Below are 15672 nucleotides of genomic sequence, written 5' to 3'. Positions count from 1 at the left end.
TATTGATTCACTTTCTGCTGTTTATTAAACTTTGGATCAAGTTAACTGATCAATAAAAACTATTCAAATCATCCTCAATTTACTTTTACTGCCTAAAACTTTTGCCCAGTATATATGATAAGATCAATCAAAAATAATCAATATTTCTATTTAAATATAAATTTAATTTACATTAAACTCACCTCATGGCAACATCCGATTCATTGATTCACTATAAATTTTGGCATCTTAACAAATAATTAAAATGATCAAAATAAAGAGATAAACGTAGTAAAATGATTAGTATCTTAATCCAGTTATAACCTTCTTACAACTAGGTTTATAATATTTATGAACTGCGTTGGGCCATCAGGTGGCGTGGCGGAGTCGGCGGTCCCGTTGTCCCGGCTCGTCAGCTGGATCACGTCTCTGTCCGAGTCCGACGTGCAGCGATGGAGGAAGAGCAGAGACCATCGATGGCGGGAAAATAAACCAGTTACAATAAACCAGTTACAAAATAGTAATTACTCAAGAACTGAACAAACTAAGTTAATCTTACAGTAAACCACTGCCAATAATAACACGAGAAAACTGTAGTTCTCTGTTCTTTGTCTTTGTTTGTTTGTTTGTTTGTTTATTTGTTTGTTTGTTTGTACTTTGTCCTTGAAACCTGAGGGATCATGGGAAGATCATGGGTGAAGGCCCTACAGAATCAAGTACGTAATAAGAAAGAAAGATAAGCTTTATTATAATCAAGGAAAATATTGTACTTATGAGATATTATACTACAACTTATTATCTAACAATTATTACTACTACTACTATTATAATGTATTATTATATCATAATTATGAGATATTTAACAAGGAGTAAAAACTTCAGTAGTGGATTTTTTGCACAGAGCAGTGTGTGTATATATACTTGTATTACATACATTGAGGGGACGTACTACTTGTTTACACATTGTGGGGACTCAAAACACACAAGTCCCCACAATGTAAATTATGAAATTTAAGGATGAAGACTTGGTTTAAGGTTAAAGTTAGGGTTAGGCAAGTAGTGTGTGTGTGTGTGTGTGTGTGTGTGTGTGTGTGATGTGTGTGTGATGTGTGTGTGATGTGTAAACTGATATCAGGTATTTTTCTGCTGACCTGAAGTTAAAAACAGCTCCAGTCTCTCTGGTTTTTCATTAACGGAGCAGATTAAACGGTGAGCTGTCAGCAGGAGACGAGGCGCCGCACAGCTTTCTAATTAATATCTCAGACGACCTTTGACCTGCTGTTTTACATAACCCCCGGTCCAGGTTATTGTTCAGCCCACAGCTTCTATATTAAGATGTCATCGTGGCCTGTATCTGCTGAATCAAGCACAAATATTTCCTGCTGCTGACATGAACAAATGGAAGCTGTGAAAAGAGTTATGATGTGTTTTTATTAAGTAATAAAGTGTTGAAATTTTAACAGGTACATGGATGGAAAAAGGACATTTCTATGCAAAAACATAATGGAGCAAAGAATATTGGACAAAAGACAGTTTTTTTTCAGTAATTCAAATTACATAAATAACGTCACAAAGATGTCTTTAAGTGTGGACGAGATGTTTGCAGTCAGTCCACTTACAGAACTCTTAAATCAACATATTTCTTTAATCATCATGACAAATATTAAGTTAACTGCTCCTAACAACTTGTACTGTAGAGAAAACATGAACAATAATGAAGGGAAACCAAACAGACATGAATTCTGATTATCAGATTAGAATGATTGCTGTGTCTCAATTTCATACTACACTTCATATTACATACTACAATGCAACAAAAGAAATTACCATTAAAGACTGAGACTATACTCAAACAAGTCAGTAAGCACCCTATTTTTTGTTTATTTATCAGAATCAGAAACAGGTTTATTGTAGGTTTGCACATACAAGGAACTTGACTTGGTATTGTTGTGCATTACAATAAAAAATAGAAGTTAAGAGAAAATACATGAAAATATACAACACAAGACAATTAGAAAATGAAATATAGTAAATATAGTAAAAAAAAAAAAAATCTAACTGAAAAGAGCTCTTGAGTTTAAAAAAATGTACAAGATATTGACCAGGGATGTGCAAATGTTCACATTCATTTATAAAATTAATAATATTTTAAGTGTGGACAGTATTGTCCCACAATGCATTGCACAAAGGAAACAGAGCAGCTGTGCACTGATTCATAAAATTTTAATAAATTGAGAATGATGGTGAAGCAGCTCCAGGAAAATCTAAGAAAACAAAACCGGAGTCTACAGTCATGCTAGCAGCTCAGTGAGGCTGTGCTTGAGCTAAATGCTAACATGTTGATGTTTAACCACAGACTGTAAAAAAATATGCACGTAGCCACCGTAACATCACCCACTGGTTTCTAAAGAGTGGTTTTGAAGCTCAAAGTGGGCGGCTCCATCCATCTTTGACCCCGTCTGACTCCTGGCTAATCTAAAATGGGCGAAGAGGTGGAGCTGAGGTGGCCGAATGAAGCCTGGTTGCTGAAACAAGCCACCTAGCGGCTAGCGACCTGTCATTCAAAGCAGCAGTGTCCTTAATTATGCATAACTTTACAGCCTTAATCAAATTTAAATGAGTGAGTTATATATAAAATTTACCCATCATACTCTTGTCATGAACTGGGAAATTAGCTGTAGAGACCAAAACTGTTTTTTGTACCAGTAAACATGTTTATTTCTGCTGTTTGGCATTTTAACATGGGGGTTTATGGGGATTGATCTGCTCTTGGAGCCTCAAGTGGCCGTTCGGGGAACTGCAGTTTTTGGCACTTCCATGTTTGCTTCATTTTCCAGCCCTGAAGGTTGCTGCTTGTGTTTAACAGGTGTAATTTTTCCAACTTAGTTTAGCGTGTTAGCATGCCAACATTTGTTAATTAGCAGTAAACATAAAGTACAGCTGAGCCTGATGGGAATGTCTTTAGTTTGGCAGGTATTTGCTCTTAAACCAACTGAGAATTGAGAGTCACTAAAGTTATTACAGGTCATGAACATGTGAATATTTCAATAAAGTCAACCTCATGGTGGCGCTAGAGGAGAAGTCAGTAGGATTCTTCCTCTGAGGGACATGAATGTTTGTCACAAAGTTAAAATCAATATTTTATTTCTTTCACTTGTATTAAAAAATCACAGTTAGATCGACATCCATTGGTGCAACTATTTGATCATTTCCTGTGTCATAAAACAGTCAAATGCTTTGATTTGTTGAATACTGTATGTATGTACTGTACAACTGCAGCTCCCATGATGCTTTAAAGATTTGCCAGTAGCTGTAAACTATGCAATATATTGTTGTTATATTGTTGTTGAATAATAAACAACCAATAATCAATAACCATGACAACAGACACAGAGGATGCGATAGTTTTATATTTATTTCAGATGTTAAAACAATATTTAACAGTTCTATAAGTGGCAAATCATTGGAAATAAGCAATAAATATTCCTAATATCTAAATAATATTCATAGCAGCACATTAAGTGTATCTACGTTGTTTTTACAGAAGCACTTTTTCTTTTCCCTTTTTTAACCATTAACTTAAAGGAACAGTTCAATATTTTTTAAGAACTCAGCACAGAGCTGCAGTCAGGATGTGGTTAGCCTAGCTTAGCATAAAGACTGGAAGCAGCAGCAGGAAACAGCTCAAAAATACACCAACCAACATCTCTACATCTCACTAACTAACATATTTTCTCTCGTTTTGTTTAATCTATACATAAATGTAGAAACAACAGTTTGTGGAGCTCGGAGGAGTGAAGTGCCGCAACTAATTCTTAACAAACAACAGCGTATCCATCCACTCAGCACGTTTTGGTTTTGGTCTCTGACTCGACTACATTCAAAATAAAAATCAAAATAAAGAATTAACTCATGTTTACAGTCAAATATCTTTTGACTGTCTGATGGTCTTCTGATAAACCCTTCCACCTCTGTCAGATATTTATTTATGTTTATGAGATCTGAAAGGCTTTTAGATTTGTTAGCATGTTTTCTAGTAGTGTGATAAGTTGAATTTCTTCCTCCTTAGAGTCAGTTGGGTGTGTTTAACATTGTACAGTGTTGTTTTGTTATGCAGCGTGTCTCTTCTATTAGAAAACAAGAATGAATCTTATACAGTATATAATGATATATAACACGGTGTCTGTACACACTTTGCTGTTTGTCATGTAAAACAAAACAAAAGAGATGATATTGACCCTAGGATGTTGAGGGACCATGAGCATATGATCTCATGCAGGGATGCTCCTGTAAGTATTACGGTGGAAACAGCAGCGATAGCGGAAGTTTCTATCTATGAGAAAACTGTAATCAGACAAGCACACAGACTGCTGAAGGACCAATCACATGTTTTATACTCTGAGTATGAACTTTTACCCTCCGGTAGACGTTGTGGAGCCAGTAAATGCAAAACCAACCGTCACCAGCTCTCCTTTGTTTGTCCCTGCATAAGACTGCAGAACAAAGGACCAGTGTGACTTTTTAATCTGTCCATCGTTGGTTAGTTTTATTCCCAGTGAAACATGGTTCCATGTGCAGTACTGACGGTTTTATTTAATTATGACTTTGCCTCCTTTGCACGACGTCTGTTTTATTAAACGTTTTTTTATTGTTTTTATCCTTTTAAACACCCTGCTACATGACTGACAGGTCGCTGTGTTTTACTAGTTCAGGAACTGGGTAAACTCTATGTACCAGGGTAGAGAAGTGTATTGTGTATTTTGTATGTGTATATATTTATTACCTTGTATTTTTCTACATGCAGCTGTAGCAACACTAAGAGACTCATTTCCCTTCTAACACAATAAAGTATCTCATTTTCCTGATGAGGTCAAAACTTTCCTTCTTTTAGTCAAATCAAGTTTTTGAGACTGAGGACACGTTTTTTTTTTTCCTGTATTGAATCTGTTGTCCTACATCTGGTATAAATATAGGATGGGATGTGCACACAATTACCTCTCAATTTAAAGGTTTAGTAACCTGCAGGGAGTTTACGTCCCTGTTTCTAAACTGCAGCCCTCCTGTCAATAAAACAGAGTTGATAAAGTGCTCCGTGATGCAGAAAAGAGGAATAAATACACTAAATAATAAATAAAGAAAGATACAAAACAACAATAAAAACAGTCGAGAACAATTAAAAAGCAGCAAGAGAAAAAGTGCAAATATGCAAATAATGTTCTGATTACAAATGATTAATACAGTTACTAATACTGTTAATAATACTATTATTAAGACTGCTTAGAAAATATGATTTTATACTCTGCAACAGCTTAAATATCTTAATGAATCGATGCTGCGAGGAAACGTCTTCTTGTCTCAGCAAATGATGGAAATGAATTTAACTTATTTTTCAAATGTCACTGACTTTCAAAAGGACACAAGAGTGTTTTTAAGTGTTTGAGTTTATGAGGATAGTTTTGTTTTTTTAGCTTCATAACTTCCTCTGAAAACTCTCTGAAAACTCTCTGAAAACTCTCTGAAAACTCTCTGAAAACTCTCTGAAAACTCTCTGGTCCTCCAGGAGCAGAAAATACAGTTTGATCTTCAAACTGAAATACAGAAAACGTGAGAATTAAAATCCTTCTTACAAACATATTTTAACTGTAAAAACCTCCTTCGATTCTTCTCACTTGAAGCTTCTGAGACGCTACGATGTGGCCAAAAGTTTGTGGACACTGATCATCCCAGTTTGTGTCTCATCATTTCATCATCACAGAGAATAAAATACTCAGACGGTGTTTCAACAACACTTCCTGCTTTAAGGATCCTTCAAGGATTAATTGGATAGAAACATGTTTTCTTTGCTGCACCTTAAAAACGTTTTTTCATCCAGTTGTAATTTCTTGTTGTTGTAATTTAATATAAACAAATATAACTGATAATAAACTTTAAAAATGTGTTTTAATTATTGAATTAATCTTGAACTGAACTTTATTTCAGTCTTCAAGTTACTGAAAAACAAAAACTGATAAAAAAAAATATAAAATAATAATATAGAATTATAATAATGATAATGATCATTAATAAAAAACTAATAATGGAAGTTATAAGTAAATTTCAAAAAAAGATTAAAGCAACCATCTTTGTTTGGTTTAGAATAAAGAATCATTTTTATCTGAATATTTTTGTCCAGATGGTTATTTAATAATAATAATAATAATAATAATAATAATAATAATAATAATAATAATAATAATAATACAGAAATAAAATCAAAAGACAAAAACCAAAACAAACATAATAAAAATCTAAAATGTGCAGCATATAAAACACAATAAGATAAAACCAGTAACAGGTTTTTGAGGAAATGTTGTTAAACCAACTTCTTATTAATTTTATGATTTTATTGTTGTAAACTGGTTTTCATGTCTTTATTTTGTTGTTTTATGGTTTCTGCTGTAAACTGTTGTTTTTAAATGTGATTTATGAATAAACAGTCTCTGGTTATTGATTATTGATAGGAGGTGATGCTTTGCTCTGTGGAACAAACTGGGCCTGAAGCTCACCGCCTCCCAGCTCCTCCCAGTGTTCCCAGCAGATGTTGGAGTCTGGCTGCAGGGATTCGGAGCGTCGTCTCCCGCAGCTGTTGGACGGTGTTAACAGGAAATCAAAATGTTTTCCATGACAACACCTGCGGTCCTCAGCTCGAGTTTCACGTCACCCTCAGAATTAAAGGTCTCTGGTTTGGACCGGACCCCGCTGGCGCCCTCCGCTGGTCCGGCAGCGCTCAGCTTAGCTCAGTCCTTCTCCTCCTCTTCCTCATCGTCATCATCGCCCCCGGCTCTCCCGCGGCCGGTTGGAGGTCAGCCGGCAGGTGGAGGCCTTCGTGGGCGGGGCTTAGCGTCAGCAGCTTCCTCAGGTGAGCGAGGACCAGGTGCTTCATGCTGTCTGACGGCTTAGAGCGAGTCAGAGCAATGGATTCTGGGAGATCAGGTCTGAGAGGAAGAAGGACGGAGAGAAACACAGAGAGGTGAGCACAACTCAAGGGCCTCTCACTAGCTTTCTTCTGGAGCTTTCAACAGGATCTCATGTTCTTCCCCAGCAGATATTGGACAACGAAAACTGAACAAACTCATTTCACTGATGAAAACTGTGAGATCTGGTTGAAAGCTCCAGAAAAAAATGTATTTAGAGATTTTTGTTTGGTCAGAAGGCTTTTACTACTACTACTAATACTACTACTACAGTACTACTACTACTACTACAGTACTACTACAGTACTACTACTACTACACTACTACTACAGTACTACTACAGTACTACTACTACTACTACTACTACTACTACTACACTACTACTACAGTACTACTACTACTACTGCTGCTATTACTGCTACCAATACTACTATTACTGCTGTTACTCTGCAGCTGCAACAACTAATACTACTAGTAAGATTACTACTAATATCACTGCTACTATTTATGGTACAACAATTACTATTATTACTACTACCACTGCTGCAGTACTACTACTATTTTTCTTGCTACTGTACTACTACTGCTGCTAATACTTCTCCTTATGTAACTAATATTAATGCTACTACTTTTGGTATTGCAAATACTATTACTATCAGTCCTGTTACTGTACTACTACTAGTACTGCTCTCACAGCTGATAGCAGTACTGCTACTAATACTACTACAGTAACTTAATTACTACAGCTATCACTGTCACCACCACTACTACTTTCACAAGTCCTACTACTGCTACTACTTCTACTACAATTACTACTACCACTAGTACTGCAGCAGTAGCAATACTACTGTTATTACTCCTACCAATACTTCCCTTTAACTTCCTCTAATGCTGATACTTTGGGTACAGCTAATACTATTACTACCAGTCCTGCTACTGGTCCTACTGGTACTGCTCCTAGTACAGCTGTTACTATCACCACCACTACAAGTCCTACTTCTGCTACTACTACATTACTACTACTATTGCACGACTACAGTACTAATACTACTATTATTACTGCTGCTGCAACTACTGATGCTACTATCACTAATACTTCTACTACTGCTACTACAGTAATTCATTGCACTGCTACTGCTGATACTACTGCTATTACTGCAGCTACTACCAATACTCCAGTACTACTATCTTCCTACTAATACTACGGTTAGTGCGTCTTTTTTTGGTAAAGGAAATACTACTACTAGTGCTGCTCCAGTGGTGGAAGAAGTTCACCAGGTACCTCCTTCATACTATAGTAAACATGCAGTATGTTAGTATTGAAGTACTCATGCAGTCTTTTTACTGCGTCATCGTGTATTATCAGGTCGTGTTGGTGTGTTTCAGTCAGATATGTGTGTGTTTCAGGTACAGGTGTGTTTACCTGTTGAGTCTGCAGTGGTGTCTGTTGTGGAGGCAGAGGCCCTGCAGCTGGGGGCCGGGGGGCCGGTGGGGACACCCGGGACCCCTCAGGTTCCTGGACAGAGCCGACAGAGAGTCTCTGTAGATCAGACCACGCCGTGACGACACGACGGGACAGTGGTGACACGTCGCAAACTGAAGTATAAACACAGAGGAAGAAGGTTTTATTGACAGTTTATGGCTTTGATGGATGTTTCAGCAAATGATTGATGGTTATTTACATGTTACAGGTTGCAGACTGGATTTATTTTGGTCTTTAAAGGGACTTGAAGTCCAGTCTAGTGCCCCCATCAGGCTGTAATGTTCATTACACGCCAAAAAACTAAACTCTCAGATGAAAATGGAGAGACGTGTTCTTTTTAGTCTCAGGATGAACATAAATCATGGATGTGTAATAAGAGCTGGATAGGGCGCCGCAGCCAATTGCCTTGCAGCCAGTTTTTCCCAGTGGCCACTCGCGGTATTGCAGCGAAAAATCCCCCTGCGGATCCCCCCCCCCCAAAAAGGATTTCCCCCATAGACCACCACTGTAAAAGAGACGCCTGTAAAACTGTTGACAGGACGCCTCGACTGCAAACAACGTCAATTATGACTCTTTCTGTTATGAACTTTTGATCCATGGAGGTTTTATGTTTGTAAAACTTTCATCACAATGTAAAGTCTATGGACTGAGCGGGAACTCGTGGGCGGGGCCAGCGGGGGAAACACTACTACGCACATTCAGTGGGGCGCACAACACGGAAGCAAACCAGGAAGCTAGAAACCTTTTTGGTGAATGTGCCAGGCGAGCAGTTCCTACAGGACTGAACGTCTGGTATCCAGCTCTTATAATTCATCCATGACATAAATATCCAGAATTTATTCCACAAACGTCCACAAGGGGGCTCATGTCTGACTTCACTGACTGACACTGTAGTTTTTTAATCACAGACTAAAACAAACACAAAGAAAATAAGTTTATTAAGACGTTACTTGAATTGTGTAGAAACAATATCAAACTGTATAAAGTTGCAGAGATACATGTATGTAGAAATAAATACAGGGTATTAAAATTAATTATTATTGTTACTTGAGATGATGATTAGATGCACAATTTGATGAGCAAATGTTGCAGCGATCATCGTGAACATGTTTGTATCTTGTGGTTTTCAGTCTGAACTGAACTGCAGTGAGTTTCAGTCTCGAGCTACGAGCTGATTTTCACAGAGATGAAGTGAAAGCAGCGGCTGCCTGTAAAAGATGGAACTGAAACTGAAACCCGGCGAGGAGGAGCAGGAACGACGTGAAGAATCCAGGACAGATTTATTATTCAGACACGTGTGATGTGATGTTGAGTTTCCTGTCAGCAGAATCTCAGAGGAGCTTCAGTCTAAATAGAACACAGACCTACTTCTGCTTTAATTAGACCTCGACGTCCTCCGACTGCAGCTGACACAGAAACGCTGCGATGAGACTCAAACCCCAATATAAATCTGTTCCAATCATAATAATATTCAATTATTGGTTTTTTAGAAGCTTCTTTAACCAAATTAATACTCAATTTCTTGCAAATATATAAGTGAAATTGACTTTAAATTGTGTTTTGATGTTATAAATGTACTGCTGGTTTGTTAATTATATTACAGAACAGATGTTATGATGTCTGTTTGCAGAGTTCAGTGAATTATTGAACAATATTTACATTTATAACTGTTTTTTTTTAAATATAAATGACACCGTACAGGCTGAATTGAATAGTACAAGTGTATACTGTATGTTTTTTTACTACTGGAAGTATTTATGGTTACTTTACACTTATTAATGTACATTTTTTGTTATGATGAAGAGAAATAATTGTTATTTTCTCTTCTCTATTTGTTAATCACTGATTTCAAACAACAACAAATTGTTTCCATCTTTTCTTTTTCATGTTTCCTGTTCAACGTTTCCCTTTTTATACACTGTTAAAAATTAAAAATGAATACACTTTAAAAATGCTCTGTAACTGAAATAGTTACTGAATAAAGTGTTATTTAATAAAGTGAACTGAACTGATTATATTCCACACAATATGCATGAATAAATACATAAACATAATATATATAGAGAGATATATTTATGATTGTTTTTAAATATATTTTGTTATTGTTATTGTTATTTTGATCTTTCTGTGTCACAGCGGAGAGTTTTAGTTTCCTGCGATTATCTAAATGTCTGTTTCAGAAAAAAAAGATTAACCTAGTTTTATTAAAATGTTTTATGACGGTATTTATTTGATTTTTATTATTCATCTGTTTCTGTTGGTTTTTACTTGATTGTCTTATTTTTATTTATCTTTTATTGCTTCAGAGACGTTTTATTGTTAAAGCACATTTGAAAATCTGTTTTATCTAGTTTTTATTTTTACTTATCATTATTTTATTTAAAATAAATCTACTTTATAGTTTATGTCTCAAATTGTTTTTACTGTTTATATTAATATGTGGTTTATTATCGGCTTGTATGTCGTCTGTAAAGCACTTTAACGTGTATAAAAGCTGCTGTACAAGTGAAGTTTATGATTGATTGATAAATTGGACCAATATAAAGATACTGGTGTCACTTTAACAGCTTTACCAAACATCATTTTAGGTTTGTCAGTTTTAATCCATTTGTGAGACAAAATAAAATAATTTACAACTGATCACTGGTCTGTTTTATATTTTACAGGCGTTGCTGTTTTTGTGTCCACCTCTGATCTATAATATATATCCAATATCAATGAGGCTTAAAAGCTGGTAAACTGATTTAATGTGACATCAAGAAAACACTGGAACTGAAACAGTGTCAGAATGAACTGAACTGACAGTTTTTCCTGCTTATTAAATGATGGAAACATTAACATGACGACGGATCGTCTCCTCTCTGCTGCGTCTCTGAGTCACATCAAGAGAACATTTATTTAAAGTAACAAAGGTTTCAATCAGAATAAAACATACAAATATTTTACAAAATGACTGAATGAATGATTTAAAATAAAATTTGTTTACTCACTGAGACGAATGTGGCCATGTCGCTGCTGTCGGTCGGAGTTATTAGAGATTAAGAGTGTGTGTGTGTGTGTGTGTGTGTGTGTGTATGTGTGTGTGTGTGTGTGTGTGTGTGCGCTCCTCCGTCTGTCCTCATAATGTGTGATGTCATCAGGAGGGCGGAGCCACATCTAGACAGTGATGTCATTATTTGAGATTTCCAGCAAAATGTAATCTAGAGCCAGATTGAGGATTAAAGACAGAAACACACACACACACACACACACACACACACACACACACATCATCCAGTATATATATATATATATATAAACATTCATGCACGTGCATCAGTGTGTGAGGACATTAATCTCTTTGTAGTTCTTTACTTATGAGGACTGTCAGTGATATAATACATGTCCTGAAACCATAAAACCAAGTCTGAACCCTCTGATGTCTCCACTTTGCAAACATGTCCTCATCTCCCAAAAATGTCCAAAGTGTCTTCACTTTCCAAAACATCTCTTCACTTTCCCAAAATGCCCTCACTGTCTATAAATGTCATCACTTCCCAAAAATGTCCTCACATTTTTAAAAATGTCCCCACTTTCCCAAAATTACCCAAAAATTCCTCGTATTTTGAAACATGAGGAATTTTTGGGTCATTTTTAGAAAGTGTATAGTGGATCCACTATACACTTTCTAAAAATGTCTTAACTTTTCCAAAATCTCTTCCCAAAAATACCCTGAATAGTCGTTTCCAAAAATGTCCTCACTTTTTAAAAAATTCCTCAATTTCTAAAAATGTCCGGCTTTTTAAAAATGTCCTCACTTTCTGAAAATGTCCCATTTTATAAAAAAGTTGCCACTTTCTAAAAATGTCCCACTTTATAAAAAAGTTGCCACTTTATAAAAATGTCCCACTTTATACAACAGTTGTCACTTTATAAAAATGTCCCACTTTATAAAAAAGTTGCCACTTTATAAAAATGTCCCACTTTATACAACAGTTGTCACTTTATAAAAATGTCCCACTTTATAAAAAAGTTGCCACTTTATAAAAATTTCCCACTTTATACAACAGTTGTCACTTTATAAAAATGTCCCACTTTATAAAAAAGTTGTCACTTTCTAAAAATGTCCCACTTTATAAAAAAGTTGTCACTTTCTAAAAATGTCCCACTTTATAAAAAAATTGCCACTCTCTAAAAATGTCCCACTTTGTAAAAATGTCCTCATTTTCTAAAAATGTCCTCACTTTCTAAAAATGTCCCACTTTATAAAAAAGTTGACACTCTCTAAAAATGTCCCACTTTCTAAAAATGTCCTCACTTTCTAAAAATGTCCCACTTTCTAAAAATGTCCGGCCTTCTAAAAAAGTTGCCATTTTCTAAAAATGTCCCACTTTCTAAAAATGTCCCACTTTCTTAAAATGTCCTCACTTTCTAAAAATGTCCGGCTTTGTAAAAATGTCCTCATTTTCTAAAAATTTCCGGCTTTCTAAAAATGTCCCACTTTATAAAAAAGTTGCCACTCTCTAAAAATGTCCCACTTTATAAAAAAGTTGCCACTTTCTAAAAATGTCTGGCTTTCTAAAAATGTCCCACTTCATAAAAAAGTTGCCACTTTCTAAAAAATGTCCCACTTTATAAAAAAGTTGCCACTTTCTAAAAATGTCCCACTTTATAAAAAAGTTGCCACTTTCTAAAAATGTCCCACTCTCTAAAAATGTCCCACTTTATAAAAAAGTTGCCACTTTCTAAAAATGTCCCACTCTCTAAAAATGTCCCACTTTATAAGAATGTCCTCACTTTCAAAAAATGTCCGGCTTTCTAAAAATGTCCCACTTTATAAAAAAGTTGCCACTCTCTAAAAATGTCCTCTTTCTAAAAATGTCCTCACCTTATAAAAAAGTTGCCACTCTCTAAAAATGTCCTCTTTCTAAAAATGTCCCACTTTATAAAAAAGTTGCCACTCTTTGTAAATATTGTCCCTTTCTGAAGTCTAAACCTCCTCTGAGTCCTAAGAAAGACAGAATTACCAGATGAACTCTCTCAGTCTTTCTTCAGTGTTCTATTTTGTTGTAAGTGTTGCGTTAGATAACAGTTGCACAACAACAACAACAACAAACAGACTTGTGAGTGTGTGTGTGTGTGCGTGCGTGCGTGCGTGTGTGTGTGTGTGTGTGTGTGTGTGTGTGTGTGTGTGTGTGTGTGTGTGTGTGTATGTTGGACAGTAATGAGACGGTTGATTACTGAGGGAAGTCGCCTCCTTGTGGACGATCTGAGAACAGCTGGTCCTCAACGCTACGTGGCCAAAAGTATGTGGACATGAACAGAGTGTTCAGTCTTCATACTTTTGGCCACAGAGTGTGCAGGAGATACACAGAATAAGTCACAACAGCAGCTTCATACTCTCTTGTTAACTGATTATTTTGATGAAAACAAATAATAACAACACAACCAATAATTTTCAGGTTTGAAGTTCTGATATTACCGGCTGCGTGTCTGTAGCGCCATCTTGTGTTTAACTGGAGAAACAAAAAATCTTTCAGCCACAAGAAGTAACAAGTCTGCCGTTTGCTCTGCAGAGGGATTATAGTCTATATATATATATATATAATATCATGTTTTATATTCATATATATCTTTGCTTATTATTTTAGTTTAGTTTAGACATTATGAAAACATTACAGGTAACATCTGTTAAATCACTTCTCAAAACCTTTCGTTATTAATGCCAGGACACTGTTTTATTTCCAACATCTCTTATCTGATTTATTATTATTATTGTTTTTTTTATTATCTTATATTACAATTGGATATTATATTGCATTTTAAAATATTTTTTTTAGTTGTGTGATTTTATTTGCCTCATTGCAGTTCTGAAATGTTTTAAAGCACTCTGTACCTTTGTTTAAAAACTGCTGTATAAATAAAGTGTATTATGAATATAATAATAATAATAATAATAATAATAATAATAATAATAATCTATTCAGCATTTAGCTTCTTACCTTTCCTGCACAAGCATTTGTTCACTCTGAATTCATGTTTACCTGAGTGAGAATTTGGAGGTAAAAGTGCATTTTTTTATGTGTACTATTAATGTGCAAACAAACAAATGTGCAAGTAAACAAATAATAACATACAAATACTAAAAATGTCAATTATCATATGATAAAGTGGAAGATTTACAGAATGTTCTTGGTGTTTGTCCAGCTGACATCAAGCTACAAACAAACAACTCAATAAACACCTAAACTATCATTAATAAAATCACTCAATAAATAATAAAGACGTACATATAAACTACTACTAACTACAGCTTACACTTCCAGTGTTCCTTTTACAACTTTATGATTGTCTTTCTACTATATGTTCATATCTTGAGCCTCATTTCTTACCATACTTGTATTTTTGCATCGTTTAATAAAACAAGTCGTCGTTTGTGAAGCTCGAACTGATTTGACTGTCAAACTGAAACCAGATCAGAAACAACAAAACAACCAACCTGCAGCTCTGAACAATAATAATATGTGTTTCTCTGAATATGTAAATATTGTTTATTTAAGTTTTCCTGCTGTGATACTTCTTCCAGCTCTAAAATTTGACAAACAAATGAACTCTGTTGTCAAAGGCTGTTATTGCTACGAAACATCGCCAAACTGAAACCTCCTCCTCTCATTCCATGATTTGAAGACACAAATGCTCTGATTTCCTCTCGTCTGGACTACTGTGACGTCTTTTATCTGGGTGTTAGCCAGTCTTCCCTGTCTCGCTTGCAACTAGTGCAGAACGCTGCTGCTCAGCTGATAAGTGGTACAAAGAAGAGAGACAGCATCACACCTGTACTGGCCTCCCTGCATTGGTTACCAGTCAAGTATCGGACTGAGTTTAAGGTCCTTTTATTTGTTTTGAAGGCTCTACACGGAGCTCCTCTGCCCCCCTTCACAACACCAGATCTCTCAGATCCTCAGACCAGCTGCTCCTGGCTGTCCCTCCATCGAGGCTGAGGGGTGACCGTGCGTTTGCCCCAAAACTTTGGAACAGTTTACCTTTTGTTCCCCTTCTGTGGAAGACTCACATGTTCTCTCGGGCCTTTGAGTGTCCTTAAACCTTGTGTTTTTCTATTATTTGTTCTGTATTTGCTCTTGTTTTTTTGTTTTGATGTTACCTTGCCATGTTCTTTTAATTGTACAGCACTTTGGTCAACTGTGGTTATTTTTAAATGTGCTTTATAAATAAACTTGATTTGATTTGATGATTTGTAAAGTCCATTCTCAGTGTTTG

Source organism: Thunnus albacares, chromosome 8 (genome assembly GCF_914725855.1).
Source record: "Thunnus albacares chromosome 8, fThuAlb1.1, whole genome shotgun sequence".
Classification (NCBI taxonomy): Eukaryota; Metazoa; Chordata; class Actinopteri; order Scombriformes; family Scombridae; genus Thunnus; species Thunnus albacares.
This window is presented reverse-complemented; position numbering follows the sequence as displayed.